The sequence below is a fragment of the Astyanax mexicanus genome, chromosome 14, assembly GCF_023375975.1.
Source record: "Astyanax mexicanus isolate ESR-SI-001 chromosome 14, AstMex3_surface, whole genome shotgun sequence".
Classification (NCBI taxonomy): Eukaryota; Metazoa; Chordata; class Actinopteri; order Characiformes; family Acestrorhamphidae; genus Astyanax; species Astyanax mexicanus.
The window spans coordinates 4,392,294-4,411,860 of NC_064421.1; the positions used below are offsets into that span (position 1 = coordinate 4,392,294).

The 19,567-nt window shown below is 35.4% G+C and overlaps 1 long non-coding RNA gene across 1 annotated transcript; it reads right to left on the reverse strand.

Moving 5' to 3' along the window:
• Positions 1-5,439: 5,439 nt before the first annotated feature.
• On the reverse strand, positions 5,440-17,888 carry LOC125780961 (uncharacterized). Its single transcript, XR_007423997.1, has 4 exons — positions 17,744-17,888; positions 15,947-16,111; positions 6,687-6,778; positions 5,440-5,861 (listed from the first exon to the last, which is right to left on the reverse strand). It is a non-coding gene; the product is annotated as an uncharacterized LOC125780961 (long non-coding RNA).
• Positions 17,889-19,567: the final 1,679 nt, after the last annotated feature.

Sequence of the window (19,567 nt, forward strand, 5' to 3'; positions counted from 1 at the left end):
CACTAAAGATGCTTTCGTACAGGGAGGAATTCTTTGAAGCCACATTAAATGCAGTCTTTAGTACACACCATATTTCAGTGCTACCATAATTTTATGTTTTACATCATAGATATTGCAGGCATGTGAGGATTAGAAGCAAATCTGTAGTTGAGATGTTGAGTATGACTGTGTTTTCTCATCCACTGTGGACCAACACTGCAGTTAAATGATATGTATTTTTGTTGTACACATGCCTGGCCTATAAAGAGGGCTCTTTTTGTGGATTAAACCTATTTTGGCTTCATATTTAGAATGTGAGGCACATGTCCTTTGTAAAAATGGAAAAAATAAGTTATATATATATACTGTATGTACAGAATGTACAGCTCTGGAAAAGATTAAGATACCTCTTCAGTTTCTGAATCAGTTTGTCTGATTTTGCTATTTATCATCAATAAATTTTGGCACAGTGTGAGGGACAGTTTGTCTGTTCAAATTATTTAAATTGTCAAAAATGGAGATAAGTGTTTTTCATAGAAAAGTGACGATATTCATGAAGTTTTAAGAGTTCAGAAATCAATATTTGGTAGAATAACCCTGGTTTTTAGTCACAGTTTTTGTGCATCTTGGCATCATGTTCTCCTCCACCAGTCTTACACACTGCTTTTAAACAACTTTATGCCTTTACTCCTGGTGCAAAAATTTGGTTTGTTGGCTTGTGATCATCCCTCGGCCTCTTGATTATATTCCAAAGGTTTTTAAATTGGTAAAATCAATTTTTTTTTTTGCAAATAAATGCTCTAAATGGAATTTGGGAGAAATGTTGTCTGTAGTTTATAGAATAAAACAACAATGTTCATTTTACTCAAACATAAACCTATAAATAGCAAAATCAGAGAAACTGATTCAGAAACTGAAGTGCTCTCTTATTTTTTTCCAGAGCTTTATATGTACTAAAGACATATTATATCTGTCCAGTATCATTTATTTTACTTTAATTCTGGATATATGGAGATATTTGGAGTGCATTACTAGTATCATGACATTCTGGATCATTGACTCTTACTGTTACAAATCTGATAAAATTATTTAATCTTTTTTTTCTTAATATCTCAGTTAGGGGTGTGCCATATCATATCGTATGCAATAAATCAATAAATTTAATTATCGTTTTGTTGCAGTAGTGTATTCTTGAAATACCTTTTTTTTTTAATTCAGTGTTTTTTTTTTCATATCACTATCGCAAAATTACCATGAAATATCGCAATATTATTTTAGAGCTATATCGCCCACCCCTAACCCCTAACACTGCAGTTAAATGATATACACTTCAGTTGTACACATGCCTGAGCTATACAGACGGCTCTTTTTGCAGATCGCTGCTCTGCAGAAACAATCCCCAAACTACAGAGCTGTACTGTAAATTCAAGTTTCTAAATAACTCCAAATGTCTTGTGTTTTTCAGCGCATGATGTAAAACACTCTGCGTTTTCTCAAGCCGGCCTAAATGGAACACGAGAAGGCCAAAGTAGAAAAAAAGGCACGATATTTCCCCACTCAGCAGGAACGCGGAAAAAATAGAGGTATATTAACTTTACACATGCTTACAGAATGACTCTTTGTTCCCCCTTTTCCCTCTCAGCCACCACTTAGAAAGTGAAAAATAAATATGTTGGCAACAGTGGGAGGAACGCTACGAGGCCGAGGAGCGGGCGAGCTGCGGAGGTGCTCCCGGGAATGGTGTTAGTAAGTAGGCCGCAAGTGTGAGCAATCAGTGGAAATTATACGCTTTACGGGGATTTGATACAAAGTATTAAGACGGTCTGGCATGTTTGGCAGCTCAGATCATGGAGAATTAGATTGAGGGAGATGATGTGCACCACAAGCGCTGCTTTTGTCGGCTCTGTCGACTTCGCATACTTTCCGACTGTTTGGCGAGATGAATTGGATCCTGGTGGATTTGTGGAACAGGATAAATACAGGCGTAGAGCTGCTCTCAGACGCTGAGAGGTAGGTGGGACGGTATGGAAACTTTTATTCTGAACCATGTGACCCGAAAGACACTCAGCTGAACCTGCTATTTTTCTTGTATCCTACTAATCAGACATCGTAGAGCAGGGGTCACTAATAGGCGGACCCAAGCCGATAAACTACAGAGAAGGATTTAATTTCGACAGCGTTCATTTAAAGCGTCAGAACGTTTCTTGTCTTTACGGTATTTGTGCTTTGTGGTGCAGTAACCTCACAGATCACCAAACGCTCTCCTCTGCCAATCAGATCTGTGCAAACCGCTGCCCCGGATGGTGAATTGGGACGCGGCCAGGAAAAAAAACGTCTTTATAAAGCGATAGGGAGTCCGAGAACTGGCGGAAAAAACTACCAAGTCTGAACACATAGTGTAGTAACTTAAAAGTGTTAAACTCTGTGAAAAAGTGTTTAGATACTCTTATCTGGGGAATTTGGGAAAAATGTTATTCGTAGTTTATAGTAGTTTATTCATTTTACTCAAACATAAACCTATTAAGAGAAAAATCTGAGAAACTGATTCAGAAACTCTCTTCACTTTTTTCCAGAGCTGTATATCTACTAGAGACAGATTACACCTATCTAGTATCATTTATTTTACTTTAATCCTGGATATATGGAGATACTTTAGTATCATGACATTCTGGATCATTGACTTCATTGAAATATCATGATATTATTTTAGGGCCATATCGCCCACCCCTAATTGTTGCACAGAGTTTTGTATGAAATCCAAACACTGCAAATCTAAACTATGCTGAGACACAAAATTAGGCGTATTATATTGATAGTGACCCATAAACGTCCAGAGCAGCTCACATGGAGGTAGAAGTATCAGACAGCACTGTCTGTGGTGTTTAGCATGTGGGAAGCTACAGGATCGTTCACTCTACCATCAACTCGCTCTCGGCTGAAGCGCAGAGAGCTCAGCACCGTGCAATCAAGTCTAAATTTCAGGCTCGGTTTACTGTGGCGTCTCACGTGCGCCGCTATAAAGCGTGACCTATAGGAAAGCATTACAGAGATCTTGATATGACTCTTTCAATTTAAGAAGCAGAGCTGCATGTCCTTTCTATAAAACCTGTAAACTGAGCCATATCAATATCAGTAGTTCAGTTCTACTAGTTTTCCATTGTTAAATTGAACCTCTTCTTTGCATTGAAGTGAATCAATTGAATCAACTCATATTCCTTGGAGAACAGAACCAATTAACATACATAAACTGTCCTAATCAGACTTTGAGGTCAACTGTGCTGGGTATGAAGTCATATTAGACCCCTACTCGGCTTTATGTTTACATCATATATTTAGTTTCTAGCTGTTTTCCATTTCCTGTATCCGGTAAATTGAATCTCTTCTTCGCATTGAAGCGACTCAATTAAATCAACTCAAAATTAACACACATAAACTGTCCTATTTAGGAGATTTTTGGTTGTATGTGATGGATATGAGCTCTATCTGACTTCAATTATACAATCTGTAGCAAATTTGTTTTGTGAAAAAAATGTTAAAAACAAGCCATGTTAGTTTACAGCTATTCGTATTTTCTGTATCTAATAAATCACACGTTTTTTTTGCTCATATACTTTGGAGAAAAGTACAAATTAACACACAAACTGTCCTGACTGTCCTCTTTTTTACAATGAGAATTTACATTTTTGGACAAAATAAGATACACAGTATTGGTTTCTAGTCATTTTCCTCGTTTCCTAAAATGAAAAATTGTATCTCTTCATCCAGCTGAAGTGACTCCATTGAAATCAACTCATATTTGTACCGTGCAGCCTGATTTAGGGCCTGTCAGTGTGTCTTTGCTGTCGTAATGACGGGAAAAGTAGACCTTGCATGTCTTGAGATGCAAAAAAGGCATGTACTAATTCTCTTAATTAATCATGGGAGTGGTTAATTTTGGGCGTAATGTTAAATAAACTAATCAGTGTCTCACTTGTGCAGCTAACTGGTCGTGTCCAACTCTCTTCAGCAGAGGAAACTGACCTGCTCGTTCATTCTGTTGCGTCGTAATGTGTGTAAAATGTCAAATTGAGCCATATTGGTTTCTAGCTGGTCTTCACTGATCCACATTCTGCTCTCTCTGCTCTCACATTCTCTCTCGCTTTCGCTCCATCACAAATTAACAATGCTTCTACAATATAATTACACAATTCCACAATTTTTATAGTTGACATTATCGATTATGCAGACTAATCGGCAACTGGTAGTTGTAAAAAACTAGTAGATAACAAAAAAAGCAGGTTTATTACCAATTTATTAAATGATTACTATAGTATATTTTCATCTCCTCAAGCATATCTGCTAAATAGATAAAAAACTTAAAACAACATACTCTTAAAAATAAAGCTTATTAAAATAATTTTTTGGTAATGCCAAAGAAAGACCCACTACTTTAGACTTAACAACTGACAAAAGTATTTGGACACCTGTTCATTTATTGTTTCCTTTGGAATTAAGGGTATTAAAAAGAATTTACCCCACTTCTGTTATAGTAGTTGTTCTCTACTGTCCAGGAAAAAGTATTTTTACTAGATTTCTACTGAAGCACTGCTGTGAGGATTTGATTGCATTCAGTGATGTTGAATGAGATGACTCAACTCCCCAACCATTTCATCATCCATTTCAAAAGTATTAGACAGAGCTCAATCCATCACTCCAGAGAACACAGTTCCTACACTGCTCCATATCTCAAAATACTGGGGGCTTTATTCCCCTAAAGCCCACGCCTGGCATTAGGCATGGTGCCAACAGGTTAATGCTGATGTACTATGGAGGATTGTGGCTTCATTACTTCATCACTTCAAGCTCAAACATACACTGTTGACCTAACTGAGACCCAACAGCCGTAACAAACGTTAGTTCGAAATGACTGAACCACTAAACCAACCCAAAACGATTGAAATCAGTTACCATTATAACTCTAATTCTGAGTCAACCCAAGATTGACCCCATGCCGGTACTCTGAATGCCTGTACAGTCTGCATCTTTTTTTTTTTATTTATAAAAAAACTGGAACAAACGTTCAGTAAATAATCTATTCAGCAGTGTATCCCAATTCCTTCCTCATTGCGAGCGAACGCCAGTGTGTATTTAGCATTAGCCTTGCACAAATTGGTGGTAATGTAAAATAACAGACATAGCAAATCAGCAAATACAGTAACCAGGAACACATGTAATAAGAACGAAAAACAAATTAAGGGCTATGGCACCAGGAACCCCATTTAATTTCCAATCTCCATATACGTCTTCTCTATCAATATAATCTAATCTGTTGGACACCCAGCCAAGAGTAATATTCACCAAGAAAAGAAATTGCATATTTAGATAGACAGGCAGCTGCGTTCATACGCTACGCCGAAAAGCGAGGGAAAAAAAAAAAAACACACACACACACACAAAACATTTGGAAAGCTTTTATTCATCACAGAAGAGGCGTATTAGACTCTTATGTCGGTAATGCGATGCAGCCAGGGGCCGACAGCTCAGAGGCATTTGTGAGCGAATGCTGCAGAGGGCATTATAGTGGGCTCTTTCAGAAACGAGGTGCGTCTGATACGCAGCTCCACGCTGGGGAAAAATAAAAAAACGCTCACCAAACATCAGGTACTGCTTTTACTTTTCCATCGCTGCGTTTTTTGACATATGGCCGAGTTAAAACGTTCTGATATTGTGAGGCTATTTGCCCGTCAGGGATATTTTTCACGTGTCTGTTTGAAAAGTATTTGCTGTCCCATTACACGTTACGCTGTTATGAATGCTCTCAGTGTCAGCTGGATGCAGGGCGGCGGAGATGGATGAATCTGCTGGCCTTTTGGGTGATAAAACGGTCGAGGAAAAGGCCAGAACTGCAGAAAACATGGCAGCGCTTCAGACGACTTATAAAAAAATTATATATATTTATGATGTTTTCACATACTGTACATGCCATTCTGTAATTACTGTAATGTATATATATATATATGTGTATACATGTAAAACGAATGTGTTTATATGTCTGTATCAAAGCTGTCAACACTAACACGTTATGTTTTTTTATGCAAATTAATCACTTTACAAAATTAGCAGGTTTATTTAATGATAAAGCAATGCCTACTGTTGAGTTCAGAAGGTAGTAACCTTTTATTTATGCTGAAGTTTATGCTTTCTTTCCCTCACTCTTTCTCGTTTCTCTTTTTAAAGCTGTTAAGTGTGGAATATGGAGCTAGACAAGCGTTTATTTTCTCCATCAAAACTCAGTAAATTACAATATTCTATTTTAAAAAGCATTAAAACTACCCTGAGATATTATAATACAGGTGTAAATCACACTACAACATTATTACTGTCCCCTTCCCAAAAATACAGTTAAGCACCTGCATTTAAATCCTTGATTTAGTCACAAAATATTGTTGTGATTAATACACATCTCTTTTTAAGTGTTTCTAAACTGATTCTTTAATTCACATTTGAATACCCATTATCAAAGAAAAATACTGATGAAATATGTGATTTTGATTAATCTCAGAATTCTATTGTGATTAATTTGATCTATATATATTATTTATAATATATATTATATTTTATGCCTCACTACTTAATTTTAGATTGTCATTAACCTCATTTAAGCTCAGCAGGTTAATAGGAGAATGTTAGAAGTGATGTGGAGAAGAAGGATGATGATTTTTACTCACTCAGAGAAGAAGGTCAGTTTGACTCTCGTGGACTCCAGGTTATGGATGGATGTGACTGTCACACTATCGCTGGGTTTTGAATTCACCATGTCCTGTACACACATAACCAAACAAACATACATTTATGTATATTTATTCATATTTAAACACAAGTTATCACTGATATCACACAGAAAACCTTCTCCAAAATCATAACTTTCAATAGAAGATTTTAAGTCTAGGCCCAGCTTTAAGAACTAATCGATTAAATTTATAAAAATCGATTATTAAATTAGTTGGCAACTAATTTAATAATTAATTAATTGGGCCTACATTACTAAACAGTTTTATTGAAAATTGCTACAGTAGTCAAAATAGAAAAATGGACAAAAATTCAATTTTACATTAACTTTAACCTAAATTAAATTGAGAAAAATAGCATTTTTATGTACTAATAGTGTTGAACATGTCGCATTTTTATGTTTTTTTTTTTTCCCAATATGTTACAATCAGGAAAGAAGTAGTAATTATGGTTTATAATGTGCAGAAATGTACAGTATAGCTTTGGGCAACATGACTAAATTTTTATTTAAATTCACAGGAAAAGGGAAAAACTTTCAATGTAGATATCTTTTATTCCAAGTTATTTTAGAGCATTCCTATTGGTCATCATGTAATTCTAATCTAACACCAGCATTATTCACCTGTAACCATCCTATACAATCAGAATCCTACCCAAATGTTCCTATACACACACACACACATACACACACAGATTGGACAGATACTTATCTATATTACTTTATTCCTCTCTTTCTCTACCTCTTTTCTATCTATTTATATCCACACACAAAACAAACGCTTATTTATCTCTTCATTGTTTTTTTATAGCTGTTCAGCTTTCTCTGTTGTAGTTTTTTGCTATATTTTGTCTTTTTCTCTTTTTTTTATCTGTCTCTATTTTTTTTGCCTGTTAATTTGCTTATATTTACTGTCTCTCTCTGTCGTATGCAGAAATAAAAAGTAAATCCATATTTATTTGTCATTTGGATGAAACTTGAAAATACTGTTTTATTCAATGCGTGTATCAGGTCAATATACTCATTTCTATTAAGTAAGGTATTAAAGTAAACCTATTTTATAAGTATGGTTTCTTGAATGAACAGATCTTTTATTCAGGGTGTAATTTCTCATATACAGGATAAAGAACTGGAGCGCATTAGTTCAGTGTGGTTCTCTGTCAGGTAAGATGAATTGAGGTGTTATGTTGGAGGACGTTTGCCTGCATTACAGATTCACATGCGCTGTCTGGGTTCACTGCAAGGTGACGAGACTTCCTGAGTGGAGAGAATGAATTCACTTTGCTTTTCTATTTTACAATTATAATTCTGCCCAACATCTGCCCCGTCCGGGGGCTACTGGTCATCAGACACGGCTGATTAGTAAGGACGTTACAGCATTTAAAGATATTTCAGAATATATATAATTATTATAATATTGTAATCTGAGGTTTTCAAAAAGGAACACACACACACCCACACACACACACATACATAAATATAGAGCTCTGGAAAAATTAGAGAGCACAAGCCATCAAACCAAACTGAACTGCTTGAATTTTTGCACCAGGAGTAAAGCAGCATAAAGTTATCCAAAAGCAGTGTGTAAGACTGGTGGAGGAGAGCATGATGCCAAGATGCATAAAAACTGTGATTAAAAAAACAGGGTTATTCCACCAAATATTGACTTCTGAACTTTATGAATATGAACTTGTTTTCTTTGCATTATTTGAGGTCTGAAAGCTCTGCATCTTTTTTTGTTATTTCAGTCATTTCTCATTTTCTGTAAATAAATGCTCTAAATGTCGATATTTTTATTTGGAATTTGGGAGAAATGTTGTTTGTAGTTTATATAAATAAAACAACAATGTTCATTTTACTCAAACATAAACCTATAAATAGCAAAATCAGAGAAACTGATTCAGAAGCTGAAGTGCTCTCTTAATTTTTTTAATTGCATATTTTATTAAATAAAAATATTCCTCACAGTTAATCATTTAATGTTGAATCTATAAATCAGGAGGTGTGGAGTGGGGACAGTCATTTAGTTGATATTTTTGGTATAAATAAAATAAAATAAAATATACATCAAATATTAATAGTGAAAAAATATTATACCCTGTTCAGCTCACATGTTTTATTAATTTAAAGCAAGTTACAAATCTTCTACATGAAACTAAACTAAAATGTCAATTTTGTCATGATTTCCATTTTTTGTTCAATTAAACGAACTGGAAAATAATCTTTATGTAATTTACTATTACATTTGCACGTCACATTTTATACCTTTATCATCATGTAGACATGATGACAAAATGTACATTAAATTTGAATCCAAAGAAAGATCAAATCTTTTAATGTTAATAGTTACACTTAAGTTACATTAAAACATTTCTATTGGTTCACTATGAAATTTTGACCTAATATAAAGACTAACGCAGAAAATGAGAAATGGCTGAAGTAATGTAAAGAAAACAAGTTCATATTCATAAAGATTTAGGAGTTTAGAAATCAATATTTGGTGGAATAACCCTGGTTTTTAATCACAGTTTTTATGCATCTTGTCATCATGCTCTCCTCCACCAGTCTTACACACTGCTTTTGGATAACTTTATGCTGCTTTACTCCTGGTGCAAAAAATTCAAGCAGTTCAGTTTGGTGGTTTGATGGCTTGTGATCATCCATCTTCCTCTTGATTATATTCCAGAGGTTTTCAATATACAGGAGCTGTATACAGGGAGTTATTCTGTGTTCTGGAAGTACTAACCATATGTAAAAAAGGATATCATGATAAAATTGATCACAATACCGACAGAATTGCCCACCCCTATTGATCAGTGCCAGGTTATGGCTTTAGTTTTTTTTCTTCAGGGCAGAGATTTGTAGATTTGTCTCTGCAGTCAAACGAGGGCAGGAACATTATTAGCACTGGGGGCAAACGACACGCCGGGCCGTATTGTAAGTGATCCTAATCCCCTGTTCTAACCACTCGTATTCCTCTTTTTTCCTCTGAAACCCTTCCAGTCTTTCTTCAGAGGGGGATCCGCAGACCAGAGTGTTGGTGCGAAGAAGATTTCCAGATCCGAGTGGCTGGAATAACAGGACGGGGGGGCCGGGGACCACCCGTAAGGATCAGATAAGAGTGTGGAAAGCCTGGCCCGAATCAGCCTGGCACTGGAAATTACAGTGATGTTTTCAGGGGGGAAAATGTTCTCCTTCTCTGTTTTTTTCTCCCTCTCTCTTTCGCTCTTTCACCCTCTCTCTCCCCATAACCACACTGTTCCCAGTAATAGATTTCAGGAGGCGTTTTTGCCCCTCGTCTGTGATTGTTTATTATTGTTCCAAATGACAGACTGCAGAGTTGGAGAGAGGGAGGGCATTGAAAACAATCATCGTCAAACTCGAGTATGCCGACTGTCACTCGCGAGGAAAGGCTTTTCGGAAAGGTGAGCGAGAGCTCAAGATTTATGGCGTCTTAAAAGACAGTTTAAAAAGGCAGTTTATAGATTGAACAGTGCTTTTTTTCCGTCTTTTCTTTGAAGCGGGCCGAGCTCCGAGCTCTGGAGCCTCCAGTGCTTACTTACACAAGTGTAGCGAGTGAGCACCGGCTGCAGGTGAGCGAGGAACTCACAAGCAGGTCCTTTCTTCCTTCACACGGCAGTTCACACAAGAGTTCAACTCACTTCTGTTACACTAATAAGCATTTTTAGCTTTCTCACCCAACCAGAGTTCGATCAACAACCACATAAATACGTAAGCGTCCTATTTCCTCCCACTGATAATACTGACTTTTTCTTAAATCTGTCATAGATAAATAGATAGATAGATAGATAGATAGATAGATAGATAGATAGATAGATAGATAGATAGATAGATAGATAGTACACAGAAGTTACAAATGTAAGTGATCTGTATCTGTGTGTAATGTGAACGAATCGGTCCCTGAAACGCCTCACATGCGAACATTGATACGTGTATAAATGATACGTGAGTAAACAGCTGGTCTGAAGTTTATGTTCAGGCCGAGGAGGTGAAAAAAGTCCAGGTGGTTTGCTTTTGCTGTTTTTTTTTGCAGCTATAGCTGCACAGCTGCACCAAGAGATTCAGTGTGGGTGCGAGAGAGATAGAAGCACGTAGCGCTAATGCTAATGCGTAAAAGCATAAAAAAGATGCATGAATTTAGATTTGACCGTTCAGATTCATGTCGCATGTCCATGGATCAGATACGTATTCAATTTAGGACCACATATGAAAGTGTCACGTCTGGTGCTGTAGGCGCTTCCTGTCCTTCCACACTTAACTCACAGGGTACAGAGGTAGTCAACAGCAATGAGCAAATAATACCAGCAAACAGATACCTGGAGGCTAAGACCATACTAGATTGGTGAGGTAGTCCAGAGCCAGCATTAGAGATAAATCCAAAAATCGGAAACGTTAAACAGTTCAGGTTATACACGAAGCCAAGGTCAGCCAAGGGCATACACGAAAAAACAATCACATCGAATAACGCTTTGTAATGTGGGTAAAAACCAGGCAATATGCGACACAGGTGTGTGTGTGAGCTGTCCTTTTATACTGCACAAATTAGAACTCAGGACTTCCTGGACGGGGCAGGTGAGGTGTCATGTGATCGACAGTGTGTGTGATGTCAGCGGGTGGTGCATTCTGGGTATTGTATTTGTCTAGCTGAGAACCTCCATTGGAGTTAAGTGTGGAAGGACAGGAAGCGCCTACAGCACCAGACATGACGGATTTGGCACATTCACACAGCAATGAAAAAATCAGATCTGAGTTACATTGAGAAAAAAAATCAGATTTGAAACACTCTCACTGCCCACTGACTTTATGTTTATTGGGGTTTATTCTAAATTTAGGGTCAGTTTCCCAGATAGGGTTTAAACTATGTTCTCTTTCTAATGAAAAGGAAAATCTCCATTCCTACACAACACACTACACTCTAATGAAACAGTTTAGGTTTAATTTAGTCCAGACTGTGTTCCTAGTCTCCTTTCACACCTGCTGTTTTAATTCAGAACAAATTAGGTAGGTGTGAAAGTGCTGTCAGACACATTAGTGAGCTAAAGGAAGGCAGGCCTGTCCCTCTGAGCTGAGTACAGATGTAACACCCCAGACTGAAACGGAGAAAAGCCCCCTAATTAGCTTAATGCTTAAAGATGTTTGTCGGCCTGATCACCCCATTGTAGCGGCACCCAGCAGAGCCTCTACTGGACTCCAGCGGAGAGATTAACCGAGTCAGATGGACTTAGTTTAGGGCCGCAGCCCACAGAGTAAAGTCAGGCTTCTGAGGGGGACAGTTTTACTGGGAATCCCCATAAGGGTTTCATTCTCACATGCTGGACTCAATCTGCAGCCTGGCCAACCCATTTAAACACATACACACACACACACACACACACACAACAAACACACACTCCGAGCTATTGTTTCAGAAGCAAAATATTCCTTAATATAATTTAAAAAACTATGCTTTCAACTCTTTATGTTACCCTGAGAATATAAACTGGGAATTAGGAAATAGTATTAGCCATTAATGTATTTATATATATAGTATATATAAATATATATATATGAATAAGTGTAGGAAAGACTAGGGCCAGACAGGGATTAAACCTAGTCTTGAAGTACACAACATTTTAAAAGGAGATTTAGTCTAGGATTAGGGATAATCTCTGTTTGATAAACTGAGCCATATTATGTTATATAGAGTTAATTACAGGTAGACACTCTCACTGACCACTAACTTTATGTTTATTTGGGAATATTTTAATCAATGAAGTTTTAGAAAGTTAAACGCTCCCTGTCTACTAATTGTATACCTGTTTGTATTTTTTTTTATGTTATATAGAGTTAATTTCATTTAGATACTCTCACTGGCCACTTACTTTATTATTGTTTATTTGGGTTTAGTATTCTAATGTTATATAGAGTCAATTACAGGTAGACAATCTTACTGACCACTGATTTTATGATTATTTGGGTTTAGTATTCTAATGTTATATAGAGTTAACTGCGGGTAGACACTCTCACTAAACACTGACTTTATTTGGGTTTAGTATTACAGTGTAATATAGGGTTAATTACTGGTAGACACTCTTACTGATCACTGATTTTATGATTTTTTGGGTTTAGTATTCTAATGTTATATAGAGTTATTTACAAGTAGACACTCTCACTGACCACTGACTTTATTTTTATTTGGGTTTATTCTAATGTTATGTAGAGTTAATTACAGGTAGACACTCTCACTGACCACTGACTTTATTCATTTTTATTTGGGTTTATTCTAATATTATATAGAGTTAATTACAGGTAGATACTCTCACTGATCACTGACGTTAGTTATGTTTATTTGGGTTCAGTACTCTAATGTTATATAGAGTTAATTACAGACAGACACTCTCACTGACCACTGAATTTAGTTATGTTTATTTAGGTTTAGTATTCTAATGTTATATAGAGTTAATTACAGGTAGACTCTCTCACTGACTTCATGTTTATTTGTGTTTATGTATTCTAAGGTTATATAGAGTTAATTACAGGTAGACACTCTCTCTGATCACTGATTTTATTATTGTTTATTTGGGTTTATTATTCTAATGTTATATAGAGTTAATTACAGGTAGACACTCTCTCTGATCACTGATTTTATTATTGTTTATTTGGGTTTATTATTCTAATGTTATATAGAGTTAATTACAGGTAGGCACTCTCACTGATCACTGACTTTATGTTTATTTGGGTTTAACATTCTAATGTTATATATAGTTAATTACAGGTAGACACTCTCTCTGATCACTGACTTTATGTTTATTTGGGTTTATTCTAATGTTAGCAATTTGAATATGAGCTAATTACAGGTAGACTGATTTACGCATACTGTCACAGAAGGCATTATCACCCACAGTGGGCAGAACAGTAGGTGGTAATGATTGTGAATGCAAATTAACATGCAACCCTGGCAGAATTCACATCCCTGCACACATCCTGCAGGTCAGTACAGCTTTCTTTAGGTTACAGAGGGTATGGCAAAAGTCACGGTACACTGTCCCATTACGTTCAGCATTTCAATGTATGTACAGAACTGTGTTAAAAGTAGGGATGTGTTTAAAATTTTTTTTTTTTGATTCTAATCGATCTTCATTTATGATCTGATATCGATCTATATGAACTCAAGAATTAGCTTATTTTCCCTGTATATGCGAACAGTTTTAATGTCTCGCGTTTCATCTTGCCAGAACATAGTTTATTGAGCACCGCCCTCTGGCTGGGGTGATCAGTTAACTGTGGGGGAGTTTCTGTGAAAATGTAAGTAATTTTCTCCTGTATTTCCACTCACTGCTGCATGTGGTTATCAAAATACTACATTTTACACAGTTTTTAATTGCTTTACAGTGTTGTTTTTGCCTGTACTTAATTTAAAGTAAGACCTGACCAGTTGAAGCTACCGTTAGCTTAGTGGGTTAGCTGATTTACCGGTTAAACAATCCACGTTAGCCTTATTTCTGAGTACCAAACGCAGCTGGCTAAGTATGCTAAGCTAAACCCTACTGGTGTGCAGCAGCGTCAGGCAGGTGTGTAAAAGGTTTAACTGTTAGACGGAATAACTGAAGATTATGGAAGCCCATTTCCGCCACCTGAAGAAAAAAAAACGTCCTCAACTAAGTCATAATTATGGGATAGTAAGTCATAATTATGAGATAGTAAGTCATAATTATGAGATAAAAAAGTCATAATTATGAGATAGTAAGTCATATTTATGAGATAAAGTCATCTCATAATTATGACTTTCTATCTCATAATTATGACTTTCTATCTCATAATTATGACTTAGTATCTCATAATTATGACTTACTATCTCATAATTAAGACTTACTATCTCATAATTATGACTTACTATCCCATAATTATGACTTTTCTATCTCATAATTATGACTTACTATCTCATAATTATGACTTACTATCCCATAATTATGACTTTTCTATCTCATAATTATGACTTAGTTGAGGACGTTTTTTTTTCTTCAGGTGGCGGAAATGGGCTTCCATAGAAGATTAACCTGTAACTGAGTGATTTAATGTGTAAATAGTGTAATTATGATCCTGTTCTCTATGAAGTGCTGTTACTAATTCAGTTTATTTTGTCCACAGGGATGAACACCATTACCGGCCGGAGAAGAGGCTCTTATAAAGGGGGAGATTAACTCCAGCTGTTTTTTCCTTTGAATTTAATAAAGTTTTTGCTTGTTGTGTTTTTAATTTAATTTTGCTTATTATAGTATCACATCTGAACTAGAGGGTTTGGGTAAATTTCACACTTTTATTCGCAAATAAAAAAGAAATGTATGAAGCATGTTATGTTTTTTCGTATGTTTTTTTACATAACTAAAATGTCAGTATATATGTTCATAAAGCGTTGTTAAAAAAAACGATGGCTTCCGAAGCCTCATTAATGTTTTAGAAGCACGTTATGTTTTACCCACACATCGTTCCAAACCTGTATAGAGATGTGAAGCACGGTGTCACAATTAACTAAGCTACATTAAATGATATAAAAAATATATATACTGTTGTGTTAAGTATAATATAATATAATATAAACATTAAAAACAATTTTTATATTTTTAATAATGTAAATTTGAGTGTTCCTTGTATAATTACATTACATTACATTTCATATTCAAAATAACATTTTCATAGTAATTTATAGTAATTTCCTTAAATTAATTTATATTGAATCTAATTGCGACCTAAAGAATCAGAATCAAATCGAACAGGGAAATCAGTGGGATACCCACCCCTAATTAAAAGCTTGACAGAAACAAATGAATATGTGAAAATTGATTGTAAATCTAAAGGTTAAATCAGTTTGTTATTTCTGGACGTCAGTAACTCTCACTAAATGAAGTAACTTGATGTAATTTCTTTTCTGAGCGATGGAGTGCAACCTGAGCTGCTGACTTCAGCAACAATTGAATTTTCAAAGCAGCCCCACTCGTCAGCTGAACGTAGACGAGGTCTCCTTAGCTAAATGCAGAAAACCTATCCAGCGTCTCCTTCCTAACGCTCAGCAAACGCTCACATTTCCCTGCTGATTTAATAGAAATGGAACAGGATGGATTTGGGGATATTTCATTAATCTTCCTTTCCTTTCACTGCGGAGGAAATGAAACCAAACACAGTTCAAAACTATTGTGCTCTGACCTGCCAGCCGTCCTCCACTGTCTCCGTCAGGTAGTGCTCAATTAGTCACACACATTCCACTGCACTGTCACAGACTGGAGCTGCTGCTGCCACTGCTGCTGCCACTGCTCCTACCACTGCTGCTGCCACGGTAGCTCTGATATCCAGGTACTGCAGGTGCAAATACTGTCAGCACATTCCACACACACACATACACACGCACACAGAGGACATTTTTTAAGTATATGGGTAACAAAACAGAACAACACATCCCACTTATAAAGTATGACCATGCTGGTAAATATTTATGATTTTCTACATTGTAAATGTACCAGTAAATATATTAAAGTTTTTTATGTAGAAAATAAACTAAATAAAAAAAAACATTTAATGAATGTTTATGCTACTAAGCTTCATTGAAAAAGTGTCTCAATTTATATATATATATATATATATATATATATATATATATATATATATATATATATGGATTTTAATCATATTTTTACCATAATAGTACCATTCCAATAATCAATTTACCTTAATAGTGCAATCTTAGGCACACAATTAGCTAGCCAGCCTAGCTAGTTAGCTACCTCAACAGTGCTGATTTTGTCTTAAATTACTAGCACTTAGCTAGCTGCGTTTATGCTACTAAGCTAGCTAGTTAGTGCTTAGCTAAGTTATCTTAAATTACAACACTAAGATAGTTAGTTGGCATTTGGTTGAACTAAGTTAGCTCCGTTTATGCTACTAACTAGCTAGCGATTAGCTATGTTAGCTCTGTTTATGTCAACTACTAAGATAGCTTGTTAGCGATTAGCTAGGTTAGCTCTGTTTATGTTAACTACTAAGCTAGCTTGTTAGCGGTTAGCTATGTCAGCTCTGTTTATGTTAACTACTAAGATAGCTTGTTAGCGATTAGCTAGGTTAGCTCTGTTTATGTTAACTACTAAGGTAGCTTGTTAGCGATTATCTAGGCTAGCTCTGTTCATGTTAACTACTAAGCTAGCTTGTTAACGACTAGCTAGGCTAGCTCTGTTTATGTAAACTACTAAGCTAGCTTGATAGCGATTAGCTAGGTTAGCTCTGTTTATGTTAACTACTTAGCTAGCTTGTTAGCGATTAGCTATGTTAGCTCTGTTTAAGTTAACTATTAAGCTAGCTTGTTAGCGATTAGCTAGACTTGCTCTGTTTATGTTAACTACTAAGCTAGCTTGTTAGCGATTTATGTAAGCTTTATGTAAGCTTTATGTAAGCGATTTAGGTTAGCTCTGTTTATGTAAACTACTAAGCTAGCTTGTTAGACCTTAGCTAAATTAGCTTCATTTATTCTACTAAGATAGCCTGATGGTGCTTATCTAAGTTAGTTAGCTCTGTTTGTGTTACTAAGCTAGCTAGTTAGTGATTAGCTTAGCCAAGGTAGCTCTGTTTACACTACTAGCTAGTTAGCACTTAGCTTAGCTAAATTAGCTCTGTTTGTGTTACTAAGCTTGCAAGTTAGTGCTTAGCTTAGCTAAGTTAGCTCTGACTGTGTTACTAAGCTAGCTAGTTAGTGCTTAGCTTAGCTAAATTAGCTCCGTTTATGCTACTAAGCTAGCTAGTTAGCGCTTAGCTAAGTTGGCTCTGTTTATGTTACTAAGCTAGCTAGTTATAGTTTAGCTATGTTAGCTAGTCCTGTGCAGCTGGTATCTCTCAGCTGGGATTCAAGAGACAGTTTGTGTAGCTGTTAGTAAACTGATACTGGGTGAGACAATGATACAGAAAGCTTAATTATTTGTAATTTATATGAGCAGAGTGTAAAAGTTATTTTTATACCTGTTGTTTTCCATATCTCACTGCTGAATCTCTCACTGCCCTGCACAAAGCAGCACCTAAACAGCTCCTTATTAATTTAGTGTGAAAAGTCTCTAATAAACACTCAGTTACTCAGTTACAATTAAATGCAGCAGGGTTTTTTTAGTCTCAGTGATGTCACTGGGGTCAAAGGTTACAATCCTGGTTACTTTCTTAAAGAAGCATTTATCCCCAAAAAACAAGGTGGGCAGGAAATTCATGGAGACAGTTAAATATATAGAAAATTCAAGCATCCAAATGAATAACCCTTAAATATGAATATTAAAACTGATGCCAATTTGAAAATTGAATCAGGTAAATCCAGTGAGCAGCCCATTCATATATATATTTTTAATTGTTGGCGCACAACTCAATATTTTAAGGTTAAAATTACAATGTAACACAAATAACACAACAACAATTTCCTAACTTATATTTTTACATTCTGTTCTAGAAATCTGGAGCCGGTTGCATCAGTTGTGCATAAGATTAAACGTAGGTTAGATGTAACGTAAGTGTTTAATTAATAGTATATAGATAGCAGCAAGTAGCTACTAAATATTTACACCTTAACCTACCTATGTCGGTGTACGCTGTAAATAAACCAATGAAAACCACTTACCATTATACCATTATATTTTATATATTAAAGGCATAATTACTGATTTTTTTCATAATGAATACACGTTTGTGGTTCTTAATTCATCTTACAATGTACTCAGGTCGTAAAGATAATAATCAATTCAATTATTACTTTTTGTTTTTTAACAAAGTTGAAAAGATTATCTCCTATCCGAGGACAAATATAGTAGGCAATAGGCCAGCATATAATTATTATTCCGCTACGGCACTTTTATTCTAATTAATTTAGTTAATTTTTCTTCTTTTAAATATATTGTTTTAATCGTGTTTGAATCATGTAATTAATTATTCATGGTTTTATTCTTATTTTATTTTTCTTTCCATTTTTATTGTTATTCTTTTACATATATTTTTTTTATTTTACCTATTTGTAAAGCACTTTGAGTGAATGTTACGTATGAAAGGTGCTATATAAATAAACTTGTCTTAAATTAATGAAAATAAAAATATATATTTTTAAAAGAATAATACATGTTTACGAAGTACTCCCTGATTATAACCTGGATTGATTTTATTTATTAAAATGTAATTAATTTCCAACAGAACTAGCACTTTTCTTAGTGGGACATGTATTATCCAAAAAAAAAATTAAGAATCAGTGAATTAACACATTTTAACTACATTTTCATCGAGTGCCAGATTTTGCAAAAATTGAGCATGCTGCCGCATAGCTTGATATAACAGGGTGGACGAGTGCATGACAGGAAATAAAAATAGAAAATCAAAAAGTGATTAAGCTTAAATACTTGATTTACTTGAAAAACTATGTAGTTTGAAGTCTTTTAATATGAATAATAGAAAAAATAATAAAAAGATTAAAAAAACTGTGATTAACAACTCTGAACTGCTCAATAGCCTTATACTAGTGATGTGAACATAACACACTGTGCCACAACAAATACTAAACATTTGGGCTTTTTCCGTTTTTTTTTTTTTTCTTATTTTATTTGAATGTGAAATGCAGCTCGTTTTGATTGAATTACTTCATGATAAAATCTAGGAGAGTCGAGAGCCAATAGAAACACACAGAGAGCAGTCTAATTCAATAGATTGTAGTTTGGGGCTGTTTAGGGGTTTCCTGCTTCTCCACGCATTGTTTATAACAGCACAGCTCTTTAGTCATGCACTTTCGGCCTCAGTTCCCATGATTCAGAAAACATTGCG